The 14,789-nt window shown below is 41.7% G+C and overlaps 1 protein-coding gene across 1 annotated transcript in view; it reads left to right on the forward strand.

Moving 5' to 3' along the window:
- The first annotated feature begins 9,900 nt into the window (after window positions 1–9,900).
- SAR1B (secretion associated Ras related GTPase 1B) overlaps window positions 9,901–14,789 on the forward strand; it is a 28,226-nt gene continuing 23,337 nt past the window's right edge. Inside the window, exon 1 of the mRNA XM_044227371.1 lies at window positions 9,901–10,009. The gene's annotated coding sequence lies outside the window, so the exon portion shown is untranslated. The remainder of the gene's footprint in view (window positions 10,010–14,789) is intronic.

The following is a 14,789-nucleotide window of genomic DNA, read 5'->3' on the forward strand; positions in this document are numbered from 1 at the left end:
ACTTTGGCACCGGACTTTCATTTGGTTAAATCAAACTTTCTTTGGACTTTATTCTGTTTAAGCAATATCTGTGTGCTCAGAGGGGAAAAAAAAACACCTAAAAGATTAGACATTTTGAAACATAAATCATGGTTGGTTAAACAAACCAATGGCTGGCTAAACAAACCAACCACGGTTGGTTAAAAAAAAAAAACCATAATATGCTAGTAAGTAAATACTCCTTTTTCTAAAATTTGTCCCCCTTCCTTGTGTTGTTTTTATTCCCCCAAAAAACAATGGCTAAGTGATAGTTTTAAAATACTTAGGAGATGCTGGGGGGAGTGGGGGTAGGACTAGGGTGGTTGGGTTATGGACATTGGGGAGGATATGGGCTACAGTGAGTGCTGTGAAATATGTAAAGTCTGATGATTCACAGACCTATACCCCTGGGGTAAATAATACATTATATGTTAATAAAAATAATTTTAATAAAAAATAAAAAGCTAAATTTACAATAAAAAAATAAAATACCGAGGAGAAAAGCAGCATTTGTCATCTGCCCACTCTCAGGGACAATAGGAAGTTAAGTTTAAGGAATTGAGGTGAGACAACATAGTTAAAAAGGTAATTTTCTGGGGTGCCTGGGTGGCTCAGTGGGTTAAAGCCTCTGCCTTTGGCTCAGGTCATGATTCCAGGGTCCTGGGATCAAGCCCCACATCGGGCTCTCTGTTCAGCAGGGAGCCTGCTTCCTCCTCTCTCTCTGCCTGCCTCTCTGCCTACTTGTAATCTCTGTCAAATAAAATAAATAAAATCTTTTTTAAAAAAGGTAATTTTCTTTCTTTTTAAAAAATATTTTATTTGGGGCACCTGGGTGGCTCAGTGGGTTAAAGCCTCTGTCTTCAGCTCAGGTCGTGGTCCCAGGGTCCTGGAGTCTGTTTCTCCTGCTGACCTCTCTCTTCTCATTCTCTCTCTCTCTCTCTCAAATAAATAAAATTCTAACAAAAAAAATTTATTTATTTGATGGAGAGAGACACAGTGAGAGAGGGAACACAAGCAGGGGGAGTGGGAGAGGGAGAAGCAGGCCCCCCCCCCCAGAGAAGGGAGCCTAATATGGGGCTCAATGTGGGGCTCAATCTCAGGACTCCAGGATCACTACCAGAGCCAAAAGCGGACGCCTAATGACTGAGCCACCCAAGCGCCCCAACAGTAATTTTTCTTTTTAAATGTCATCCATACATTGTCAAATCCTTCTCTGACTTCTTAAAGTGTGACTATATAAATATCAAGGAAAAATTATTAGTGCTATTATGAGTTGTTAATGGTATTGATTTTTTTTTTAGTTAACTATATGAATCTATCCTACAGTACCATACATTTTTCTAAACTGATGTCAGTAATATATTCTACCTTTTTATCCTTGTTTTCCAGAACAACAGGACCTTATGCCACAGATACACCCTTCATATGTTTATGTATCAGATTTTCCACGCATTATTTTCAAAGCCTTCAATCCTACTAAAGATGATAAACAAACAAAAAACATAGGTGATACTTCAGAGTCTCAGCAGGAGACAGCACTATACAAAGAATATTCCATTAAAATGATTATTTATTTTAGACCAAAGAGGTAGACAAGCATTCCTATTAAAATTCGTTGACAGGGGCACCTGGGTGGCTCAGTGGGTTAAAGCCTCTGCCTTCGGCTCAGGTCATGATCTCAGGTTCCTGAGATTGAGTCCCACATCGAGCTCTCTGCTCAGCCGGGAGCCTGCTTCCCCATCTCTCTGCCTGCTTCTCTGCCTACTTGTGGTCTCTGTCTGGCAAATAAATAAATAAAATCTTTTAAAAAAATAAATAAAATAAAACAAAATTCACTGACATACAGAAGTGAATCCAAGCTCATACAGGAGGGCCCCTTTGCCTGCCTGTTCCTCACTGTTGAATTGTCAGCTGATAAATGGGAACAATTCTGTTTACTTTTCAGAATAGGGGGAGTTAATTTAGGTCCTTTAATTATTTAAATATGTGTCCTATTTCAAACAAACAGACAAAAAAAAGGTTTCAGTTACAAACAACAGGTTCTGAAATTCTTGTGACTCCATTTTAAGAACAGTTCCCTTGGCCTCATTTGCCTCTGGCAGGACATCTGTTTGTATCTAAAGTCAGTAGCTCAGAAGCTACACCGCAAGAGCACTCATCTCACACCAAGCCAGTAAATCCCATCGTTCTCTTTGAAAACTTTTCATCTTTATGTAGGTTCTTGCCATTCTCACCACCCACTGGTTAATTTTCATTATTTTGCACTGGAGCTCCCGGGATAGCCTTTCTGGTTTGCCTCTCTCCAATCCATCTTACATGTTTAACTGAGCTCCTAAATACTGATTCTGTCTTTATTCTGTCTTTTCCTTTACCCCAACACCTATAATTGCTCCCCTTGTCTGTTCCATCAAGTTTCTCTGCATGGCTTTTCTCATCTTGCACAGAGTAAAACCCAAAACCCCACTCAACCTTCTAAGTCCCACATGACCTGGCCCTGATACCTCTCTGTCTTCATCTTCCACACTCTCACTCACTCCACTATACACATACTTGCTGTTTCTCCACCTACCCAACCACAAGCCTGCCTTTTACACTTAACTTCTTTCTTTGCTTTTTTTTGCTTTTTTTTTCTTTGACAGAGAGAGATCACAAGTAGGCAGAGAGGCAGGCAGAGAGAGAGGGAGGAAGCAGGCTCCCTGCTGAGCAGAGAGCCTGATGCGGGGCTCAATCCCAGGACCCCGGGATCATGACCTGAGCTGAAGGCAGAGGCTTTAACCCACTTAGTCACAGCAGGCGCCCCTACACTTAACTTCTTAACCCACGATGCTCCTCTGCAAGATATACCTGTGGCTCAATCTCTCACCACTTCAGGCTTTATTCACAATAACTTATTTTTACCCCTTCTCTAAATACCCCTACAATAGCATACCCTCTCTGCTCATTCTAACCCTCTTATCTTGCTTACTGTGGGTTGTTTTTTTTTTTTCATAACACTTCTCATTCTTAAATGCTTGAGGCTATGTTTACCTTTCTTCGTGGAATAAAATTCTATACATATCCTCCCCATTCTAAGGTAATTTTTTTAAAAGATTTTATTTACTTATTTGACAGATAGAGTTCACAAGTAGGCAGAGAGGCAGGCAGAGAGAGAGGGGGAAGCAGGGTCCCTGCCAAGCAGAGAGCCCCATGCGGGGCTCAATCCCAGGACCCTGGGATCATGACCTGAGCTGAAAGCAGAGGCTTTAACACACTGAGCCACCCAGCGCCCTGTAAGGTAATTTTTAAAATTTCATATGTGTCTTGTTTTTAGATCCTCAGATAGTAGAAACCAAGGATGTGTCCTTTTCACATCTATATTCTCAGCACTTGGCTTAGGGCCTCACCTTTAACAGGTGTTCACTAAATGTTTTCAAGTGAATGAATTTAAAGTGTCATCTTTTCCCATCTTCTGACTATTTTGCCCCTCAACAATTCACTACTTCGAGTTCATATTTCAAGTATAGTCTAAACCACATTACTAGTACTTATTTCTAAATTATGTTGTCTTTCATTCTTTCAGGTTCTTTTTTAAAAAGATTTTTTGTTTATTTTATTTAAAGATTTTATATATTTATTTGACAGAGAGAGGTCACAAATAGAGCAGCAGGCAGAGATAGAGGGGGAAGCAGGCTCCCCACTGAGCAGAGAGCCTGATGCCGGGCTCGATCCCAGGACCCCAGGATCATGACCTGAGCCAAAGACAGAGGCTTTAACCCACTGAGCCACCCAGGCACCCATAAATACATTATTTTTAAATTAAAATTTTGGTCAGTGGTATTGATGTATTGGTACTGAGACAACGAGTAACAAGTAGGAATCTGGTTTGGTTAGGATGGTCAGGACAAGAGGTGACATTTAAGGTGTGATCCAAAGGATGAGAGAGGTAGCAACACAAAGAGAGAAAATGGAAAGAAGAAAGGCTCTTTTCTTCTTTCCACCTACAAAATGCAGAGGCAGGAATGAGCTTGCTATGGTGAGCAAGGCAGAAATGGCAAGAGGTAAGATTGGAGAAGTAGATGAGGCAGAGCAATACCTCTTGTAAGGCATTGTAAGAAGTTTATAGGCCTTGGGAAGCAGTTGAAGAGTTATAAAGAGGGGAGTAATTTGATCCAAGTCATGCTTTAAGATGAATGCAATTTTAGGGTGCCTGGGTAGCTCAGTGGGTTGGGCCGCTGCCTTCGGCTCAGGTCATGATCTCAGGGTCCTGGGATCGAGTCCCGCATCGGGCTCTCTGCTCAGCGGGGAGCCTGCTTCCTCCTCTCTCTCTCTGCCTGCCTCTCCATCTACTTGTGATTTCTCTCTGTCAAATAAATAAATAAAATCTTTAAAAAAAAGATGAATGCAATTTTATTTTATTTCTTAAAAAGATTTTAGTTATTCATTGGAGAGAGATATAGAGACAGAGGCAGAGAAAGAGAGAGCACAAGTAGGGGGAGAGGCAGAGAGAAAGGGAGAAGCAGACTCCCTGATGAGCTAGGAACCTGACCTGAGGCTCCATGCCAGGACCTGGAGATCATAACCTGTAAATGTAAGCATGTAAATCTTGTTCTTGGGGTCATGACTTTAAACACCACATTGGGCCTAAAGCTTACTTTAAAAAAATCCAGCAGCTGTGATGATAATTGACTGCAGGGAGAAGAATGGAGTTGTTGAATTAAACTAGGCCAGGGATACCAGTAATCTGCGGTGAGGTTGCTATTGTGGGAATTTAAGTAATCCAACTTAAAATTCTGGACTTTGAAAACTCCTTTATTTTAGCTAATAATATGCTATCAATCATTACATCTTACAGGTTTATTCAAGGGTTTATAGATTCTCACACACAACTCCATATTTCTTTGTTCTCATAGACCCAACCTAGGCCTGTGTTACCACTTACCTGCATGATTGGACCAACCTCATTCCTGAGCTCTGTTTTCAGTCAAGCTATTCCAATACAACCCACACTAGTTGCTGCTAGAGCAAACTAACTTTCTTTCTTCCTTAAAAGATTATTTATTTATTTGGCAGAGAGACAGTGAGAGAGCGAACACAAGCAGGGGAACTGGGAGAGGGAGAAGCAGATTCCCCACCAAGCAGGGAGCTCAATGCTGGGCTCTATCTGGGATCATGACCTGAGCCCAAGGCAGACGCTTAACGACTGAGCCACCCAGACACCCCTAGAGCAAACTTTCAAAAACAACACTGAACACGTTTCTGCTCTATTCAAAACCCTCAAGAGGCTCTATAATATGGGAGCTTAGGTCCCTGATAGTCCAGCCCAAATCTACCCAGTCAAATCATAATACCTGCCTGGTGCTTTTTCCATCTCTCCCCCTTTTTGTATGTTATTTTCTCTTATATCATCCCTTCTGAATCTTCTGGATATTAATCCCCATTTTACCTACACGGGCATTCTAGGTGGCTAGTTTTGTTAGAAGCATAGTCTGTGACTAGAAGTTGTGCTCTTATCTTTTATATTCTATTAAAAATGTATCCGTTAAAATTCAGAATTTAGAATCATTAATTACATGGTAAAGTGTCTATAATAAATGTTTTGAATTTTAAATATTTTATAAAACCGTGTCTAGTATGATTATAATCTAATAAGAGTGGTTTAATCTGTGAGGTGAGACTGGGGGTAATTTTTGTTTCCATGAGGAATTTTTCTGGATTTTCTAAACTTTTTCTTTTCTTTCTTTCTTTCTTTTTTTTTTTTTTTTTTGACAGAGAGATAGAGGGCAGACATAGGCAGAGCAGCAGATAGAGGAAGAGGAAAAGGTAGATTCTCCACTGAGCAGGGAGCCCGACCCGGGGCTTAATCCCAGGACCCTGGGTTCATGACCTGAGCCAAAGGCAGCCTCTTAACTGACTGAGCCACCGAGGCAACCCAAACTTTTTATAATTAATATGTATTACTTTTATAACAACAATCACCAAAAAGAATGGGGGGAAATATGTTATGTAGCCTTTAAGACTATCTCAAACAGGGGCGCCTGGGTGGCTCAGTGGGTTAAAGCCTCTGCTCAGGTCATGATCCCAGGGTCCTGGGATGGAGGCCCGCATCTGGCTCTCTGCTCAGCAGGGAGCCTGCTTCCTCCTCTCTCTCTGCCTGCCTCTCTGCCTACTTGTGATCTGTCTGTCAAATAAATAAATAAAATCTTAAAAAAAAAAAGACTGTCTCAAACACTGGCATCACTGGTTTCTTCACTCCCCCATCACCATCACCATTTTCTACATTATCCTCTCTCCCCTCATCTTTTTTGAAAGTCAGGTGTGACTTAACACATTTTCCTGCCAAACTGGGAGGTCCTTGAGTAAAGACACTATGTTTTGCCTATTATCACAACTTGCATTCCTAGACATTTTACAATTTCTTGCTGAAGCCAGGAGTTTAGATTTTTTAAGGCTGAATAAAATGCCAGCAATATCAGGAAAGAAAGGCTATCAAGATAAGAGCTATAATTTTGAGGAGTCCAGTGAACTAGTCCTTTAACTACTTAGAAGCATTGTTAAACCTGTTAACCTTAAGGGGCGCCTGGGTGGTTCAGTGGGTTGAGCATCAGACTCTTGATTTCTGCTCGGGTCCTGATTTCAGGGTCATGGGACTGAGCCCCATGTTGGGGCTGTGTCATCCTGAGCATGGAGCCTGCTTGGAATTCTCTCTCTCCTTCTCCCTTTGCCCGTCCCCAGCTTGCGTGCTCTCTTTGTCTCTCTACAACTGAAATAAAACAAAAACAAAAAACTGTTAACCTTAAAAATTAAACTGTCAGTTATCTTACTGGAAAAAAAAAGTTTATTCTGAAATAGCAGAGAACTGCATTTTCAGACACACAGGCTAGGGCTTTGCAAGTCTAGAGAACATGGGAGAGGACCACTCTTTACAGAGGACTGGCTAAGTTGAGAGGCCTTTGTTATGAACAAAACACCTCTCAGAATAAACTGGGAGCTCTAAGTGTAGTGGCTTTTCATTGGCTCAGTTGTGACAGTCTCTCATTGGCTGGGCTGTTGCTGGACAAAGAAATTCTTTCCTCCTGCTACAGAGGTAAATACAGTTTTTTTCATATGGGGAATGCAATGGAGGGGTCTGCAATGGAGGAAGAGTGGCAGGGTATAGGAGCTTCCATTTCTGGTTCCTGACTCCAGTGTGTGTGTGTGTGTGTGTGTGTGTGTATGTGTGATTAAAATTTATTTTTTAAAGATTTTTAAGATTAAGATTATTTTTTAAGATTTTATTAAGATTTATTTATTTAATGTGTGTGTGTGTGTGTGTGTGTTTTAGGATTTATTTTTATTTATTTTTTTAAAGAGATTTTATTCATTTATTTGACAGACAGAGATCACAAGTAGGCGGAAAATCAGGCAGAGAGAGAGAGGAGGAAGCAGGCTCCCTGCTGAGCAGAGAGCCAGATGCAGGGCTCCATCCCAGGACCCTGGGATCATGACCTAGCTGAAGGCAGAGGCTTTAACCCACTGAGCCACCCAGGCGCCCTGAGGATTGATTGATTGATTGATTGATTGATTTTTATTTGTCAGAGAGAGGGAGAGAGAGCGAGCACATCAGAGTGAGAGAGAGAGCACAGGCAGACAGAATGGCAGGCAGAGGCAGAGGGAGAAGCAGGCTCCCTGCTGAGCAAGGAGCCCGATGTGGGACTCAATCCCAGGACGCTGAGATCATGACCTGAGCCGAAGGCAGCTGCTTAACCAACTGAGCCACCCAGGCGTCCCTGAGGATTTATTTATTTAAGTGATTTCTATACCCAACATTGGGCTCCAGCTCATGATCTCAAGACAGAGTCCCATCCTCCACTGACTGAGCCAGCCAGGCACCCGTCCTGACTCCATTTTAAATGAGATTTCCTTTTATTAATTTTAAAGAAATCAAACAGGATTCAAGAGTAGGTAAGTGGAAAGGGGAGTAGAGGGAAACCCAGACTGGAAGGCAGCTATGCTCACCACTATACCACCAACGCAGAAACCCAGACTGGAAAAACAAGTTCCTCTAACTCAGATCAATGGACTTTAGGGAAATTCTTCAATCCCTTGAGGACAAAAATGTACCTAGGAGGGATGCCTGGGTGGCTCAGCCTGTTAAGTAACTGCCTTCCCCACAGGTCATGATCCCAGGGTCCTGGGATTGAGCCCTGCATTGGGACACCCTGCTTGTGTTCTCTTGCTCTCTGTCAAATAAATAAAATCTTTTTTAAATTTTTTAAAAAGATTTTATTTATTTATTTGACAGAAAAAGAGAGATCACAAGTAGGCAGAGAGAGGGGAAAGCAGGCTCCCCGCTGAGCAGAGAGACCGATGTGGGCCTCCATCCCAGGACCCTGAGATCATGACCAGAGCCCCAGGCAGAGGCTTTACCCAATAAGCCACCCAGGCACCCATAAAACCCTTTTTAAAAAGTACGTAGGAGTCCTTCATTTATGAATAGATCACTTGCTCATATGTATTGAGCACCTATTATATGCCAAGCACTGAAAACAGGTTCAAGAGAGGAAAAGGTAGATATGGTTCCTGATCTTAGGAAGCTTACAGAATGTCTATTGGGAGAGACTCTACACAAACAATCACGTATTTACTTGGACAATTATAAGGTAACTTGAATGGTAATAGGCTAATTATACAGTTGCTGGGGAAACCAAGATTGGGAGGGAGTTTTATTTTTTGTTTTGATTTTTAAGATTTTATTTGATTAGGAGCTCCTGGTGGCTCAGCTGTTAAGTGTCTGCCTTCCACTGGGTTCATGATCCTAGGGTCCTAGGACTGAGCCCCCCACATCATACTCCCTGCTCGTGGGGAAGGTTGTTTTCTCTCTCCCACTCTCCCTGCTCATATTTCTGCTCTTGCGGTTTCTTTCTCTGTCAAATACATAAATAAAATCACACCAAAAATTATTTATTTATTTATATATTTATTTGAGACAGGGAGACGTTGGGGGTGGGCAGGAGGAGTAGAGGGGTAAAAGGAGGGAGAGAATCTCAAGCAGACTCACCACTAAACACGGAACCATACGTGGGGCTGGATCTCAAACCCTGAGCTGAAAACAAGGGTGAGAAGCTTAATCGAAGGAGCCACCCAGGCACCCCTGGGAGGGAGATTTTGATGAGAGGTCTCTGTGCTGAGACCTGAAGAGTATAGATGACATAGGGAGGTAGAGAGGAGAGGTTTAGAAAATTTGTTCTAGCAGAAGAAATGGCAAATGTGAAGGGAAGACACATGGGCTAAGGCATTTTCTGAGGCTGCAGCAGAAAGGGGGAGATCCAGCAGAGGAAGTCATAGAATTTTCTTCTATTGAATAACCCATTCTTTAACCCCCAACAGCTCCTTCTTCTGTCCCTATGGCCTCAAAACCAGTCTTGCGAGCAATCATGAGAGCCTCACACTTCCATTCAAGGCACTCAAATATTCTTATTTAAACACATTTAAGGAAGATACCGTTAATCCACCAGTAAAGAACAGCAGAGTCAGGACAGTCTTGTTTAAAGCTCAAAACCTAGCATCCAACCTATTATCTGGCACATAATTACGTTTTGTAAAATTACTTGTGAATTCAAGAAACAGGTGTACTTTAAAAGATATATTTTTTAAAAATGTATTTTTAAAAACGGATGTAATGTATAATTTTCCCAAGCTACAGACTCGCGTTTGCTTCTCTGACTAGGCCCTCGGACCTCTGAAGCCCTTTCTGACCGGCATGGGGAGACGAGGTTGGCTCCAGCCCTCAAGCGCGTTCAGCCTAGGTGTTGGCGGCGGAACCGCGAGGAGGCGGAACTTTGGGCTCGTGGAACGGTGGCCCTGCGGACCATCGGGAGGGAAGCACACACACACACACACACACCCCCGCCCCGGCAGCCCGGAAGGAGCTGACGGGAGCTGGGACCTCGGCAGCCATCGCGCTTTGCAGTTCGAACTAGAAGGTTGTAGGGCGGACTCCAGGTGGGGGGAATTGCGATCTGCCCATTCGCAGGTGAGTGGCGGTCTCTTCCCCCGGTAGAACCGGCAGGCGGCAGCTGTGGATCGCAGGGAAAGTGCACTTTTCGGACCTGAGCCCACCGGGGCCCCCGGTTGTGGCCAAGAGAGAAAGGGGTCCCTGTTTTCCTCTCCGGAGTCAGGCAGCACTAAGGGGAACGGGTTCTTTTTCTGCTCTGCGGTGGTCGCTCTTAGAGTCCTCTGGATAGTGCACCTGCTGCTGTCAAACGGTGTCATTTGAGGAAAGAACGAGCTGACTGTAAGGCGCAGATAAGCCCTTCCTTCCCCTCAGCCTCAGTTTCCTCACCTGATCAGGCAAAGGCGGCCGGGATCATTGACAGCTCGGGACCCTGCGACGCAGTGTTTTCAGTTCTCCCAGTTAGTGTTCTGGCAAAGTGAGCTTCCTTACTAGTAGAAGTTAACGTTTGGCCATAGCCCAAGTCCCAGGTGAGTGGGAGAAAAGGTAAACTGGTTGGGGGAAAACTAATGATTTATAAATTGTTCCCAGATTTTTGAACAGCATAGAGATTTGTTTTGACAACAGCTGAAACTCTGACCTCACTGGCCCAAAAGCCAAACTCATTAGGTACTTAAAGTATTTGGTACACTTGAGCAAAACGAGGTGAGGGTATCCTTTTAACTTGAAAAATTAAAAGTAGTATTATTTGCATATTTATCTGTCAAGCTCAGTATTACCACGGGTCTTACTCTGAAGACTATCCTAGGTTCAGTGTTAAAATACCAGTTTAGAGGATGAAAGAAGGGGCGACTGGGTGGTTCATTCGATTAAGCGTCTGCTCATGATCTCAAGGTTCTGGGATCGAGTAGGGCGTGGGCTCCTTGCTCAGCGAGGAGTCTGCTTCTCCCTCTGCTTCTCCCCCTGGCTTGGGCGCACCCTCTCTCTTTCTACCTCAATAAAATAAAATCTTTAAAAAAAAAAAGAGTATGAAAGAAAAGGAAACATTTACTGTCTCCTGTGTGTGAGGTGCTAACCATTCACACAATTCATTAAGGAAGGTAATGATATCATCTCTGTTTTACAGATGAGAAATAAGGGAAAATTAATAATTTGTCAATAATTGTGGTGCTGACTTAGTAAAGCAATGTATAGCTAATACTTTTTTTTTAAAGATTTTATTTATTTGACAGACAGAGATTACAAGTAGGCAGAGAGGCAGGCAGAGAGAGAGGAGGAAGCAGGCTCCCTGCTGAGCAGAGAGCCCAAGGTGGGGCTCCATCTCAGGACCCTGAGGTCATGACCCCAGCTGAAGGCAGAGGCTTTAACCCACTGAGCCACCCAGGCGCCCCTCTAATACTGTTTTGAGGATATACATTCATTACCAAGATATTTGGAACTTAACTAATCTTATAGTTCAGTGGCATTTTCTTTTTTTCTTTTTTTAAAATTTATTTGACACACAGAGATCACAAGTAGGCAGAGAGGCAGGCAGAGAGAGAGAGAGGGAAGTAGGCTCCCTGCTAAGCAGAGAGCCTGATTCGGGGCTCGATCCCAGGACCCTGAGATCATGACCTGAGCCGAAGACAGAGGCTTAACCCACTGAGCCACGCAGGTGCCCCAGAAAAGGAATGTTTTGGCTTTATTTTAGAAATGTTAGAGAAGCACTGTTAATAATTACAAAGATAAGCAGTTGAAAAAAGTACATTTTAACCACCCTTTCCTTGCACTTCAAGCAGGAACTGAGACAAAAGATTAGGCTGGGGCGCCTGGGTGGCTCAGTGGGTTGAGGGCTCTGCTTTCGGCTCAGGTCATGATCCCAGGGTCCTGGGATCAAGCCCCACATCGGGCTCTCTGCTCAACGGGAAGCCTGCTTCCCCCTCTCTCTCTGCCTGCCTCTCTGCCTACTTGTGATCTCTCTCTGTCAAATAAACAAAATCTTAAAAAAAAAAAAAAAAAGATTAGGCTGTCAGGAATGAAAATCACTGGCACATTGTTTGAAGTTTATAAGTCAGAATTCTATAGTAATGATGATTTCTCTACCCTCTTTGAGTGTACTTGGCTGATACTCATTCAAATGATTTGTCTGCAAAACATTACTAAGCAAAAACCTTTAAAATTACACGTTTGAAATATTTCTTTTGTAAGTGATGAACCACTGAATTCTCCTGAAACCAATATGCGCTGCATGTTAACTCACTAGAATTTAAATAAAAATTTGAAGAAAAAGAAAAAGAAAATTTTCTTTTTCTTGTATATAGCTTTTGAACAATTTCAATTAAGCGTATTTTAAGGGGGCGCCTGGCTGGCTCAGTCGGTGGGGCATGCTGCTTTTGATCTTGGGGTCATGAGTTCAAGCCCCATGTTGGGCCTGGAGGGTTTTATTGTTGTTGTTGTTTTAAAGATTTTATGTATTTATTTGACAGACAGAGATCACAAGTAGGCAGAGAGGCAGGCAGAGAGAGAGAGAGGAGGAAGCAGGCTACTTGCTGAGCAGAGAGCCCAATGCGGGGCTCTCCCAGGACCCTGAGATCATGACCTGAGCTGAAGGGAGAGACCTTAATCCACTGAGCCACCCAGGCACCCCTGAAGACAGAGGCTTTAACCCACTGAGCCACCCGGGCACCCTTGGCCTAGAAGTCTTTAAAAAAAGTATTTTAAGGTTTGAATTTGTCACTGCTTATATTGATTTTCATTTTCTTAATTCAGTATAGGCAAGTGTAGTACTCAAGACTCACAACTTTTCATAACAAAGCATTTTTCCCCCTTCTCTCACTCTTAAAAAAAATCCTATTTATATTTGTCACAGATTTAACCTTCCAGTTGAGTGTCACTTTTCCCCAAAGGAAACTTGAGTTTGTATTCTTGTTGATTACGTGAATGCAAAGGTCTAATTCCATTACTATGATTGCTATGCATTCAATCATAAAATGTTTTCTCGAGTTTTTTATTTGCATCACTGTTTCAAAACTTTAAAGGCTATAGAAAGAAAAATCTTAAGAATTTTAGGGGAGAATATTTATAAGGGCAGCACTGTCTCGAAACATTTAACATTATTACTTTTCATCCTTGGTAATGCACAGGTAATTTAACATTATTACTTAACATTAATTTAACATTATTACTTTTCATCCTTGGTAATGCACTGAAATTCTATAAAACATGGTCAAGCAGAGTTTGGGCTCATATTTCTAGTCCTATTTGAATTTGAAAGAGAAGTGTGCATTAATATCTGGATTAGCTTACAGGTAGTTTACTGATCTTATGGAATTTATGCACATTTTCATTATAAACCCGATGAAGTTGGATAGAAAATTATGATTAATGTTTTCTAGTAAATATCTTCACCTAGAGTTGAAGGAAATTACTCTAGTATCTTCTCTGGTGACAGTGACAGTGTTGTTAATATTTAAAGTGAAGCTATTCATGAAAAGTATCATTAAAAACTTCTTCATATCGGGGCACCTGGGTGGCTCAGTCGGGTAAGCATCTGACTCTTGATTTCTGCTCAGGCGATGATCTCAGGGTTTTGTGAGAGAGAGCCCCGAGTCAGGCTTAGCTCTGGGCATGGAGCCTGCTTAAGATTCTACCCCCCCTTCCTCCTCCCACCTTTTTTCTCTCTAAAAAAATTTTTTTGTTTTAAAATACTGAAGTTTTTCCATATTCTTGTTAATGTTGAAGTTAACTTGAAAATTGGCATTTAGAGTTTATGCTTTTGAGGAGGCACCTGGTTCAGTTTATAGAGTGTACAACTCTTTATCTTAGGGTTATGAGTTCAAACTCCATGCTGGGTGTAGAGATTACTTTAAAAAAATCATTAAAAAATTTATTTTGAATTTCAGTTAATTTAGTCAGAATGAGTTAATGCCGCATTACATTGTATAGTATTCAAAATGTTTTCAGGTACATTATCATAATTAATTATTCTTAAAACTCTGTGAGGCAGATAATATTCCTGTTATAGGTAAAAAAAAAACTGGAGCTCAGAAAGATTGCCTTTCCCAGAAAAAAATAATAGTATTTCAAATGGTGCATATTAAATCCAGATTTTTAAAATTCTAGGACAGGAACTCACTTGCACCATAGCTTTATCATCCTTTGCTTCCCAAAATTAATAATGTATTGTTTCTGTAATGCTACTCTGGTGTTATATTTGCCTTTTTAGATCGTTGGCGCTTTTATTTTTATTTTATTTTTATTGACATATAATGTACTATTTGCCTCGGGGTACAGGTCTGTGAATCATCAGTCTTACACATTTCACAGAACTCACCATAGCACATACCCCCACCCAGTATCCATAACCCCGCCACCCTATCCCTTCCTCCTACTCCCCCAGCAACCCTCAGTCTTTATTTTTTAATAATAGCTTTATTGATGGTTCACATACCATAAAATTTATCCTCTTAAAGTATACAATTAAAAAAAAAAAGTATGCAGTTCAGTGTTTTTAGTATATTCACAGTGTTATGCAACCATCACCACTATCTATTCCAGAACATTTTCATCACCCAAAAAGAAATCCACTACTTATTAGCAGTCACTCCCTGTTTCCCCTTTACCTCCCTTGTCTGACAACCACTAACTTGGTCTGAGAACTTACATGTTCAGGACATTTCATGTAAATGGAATCATTCATTTAAGTTTAATGGGAGAAGGCTTTAAGCAGTTATTTGTAATTTGAGAGCTTCTGCTCGATTCTACTCTTAAGTGCTGATTTTCGTGTTACTGGAGTAGATCACTTTTCTAATCTGTATAGGCACTTTCCTGTTTGTTGTTCATGCAATAAATAAATCTGCTGACGTGTATATGTTTCCTTATT

This window comes from Neovison vison, chromosome 1 (genome assembly GCF_020171115.1).
Source record: "Neovison vison isolate M4711 chromosome 1, ASM_NN_V1, whole genome shotgun sequence".
Lineage (NCBI taxonomy): Eukaryota > Metazoa > Chordata > Mammalia > Carnivora > Mustelidae > Neogale > Neogale vison.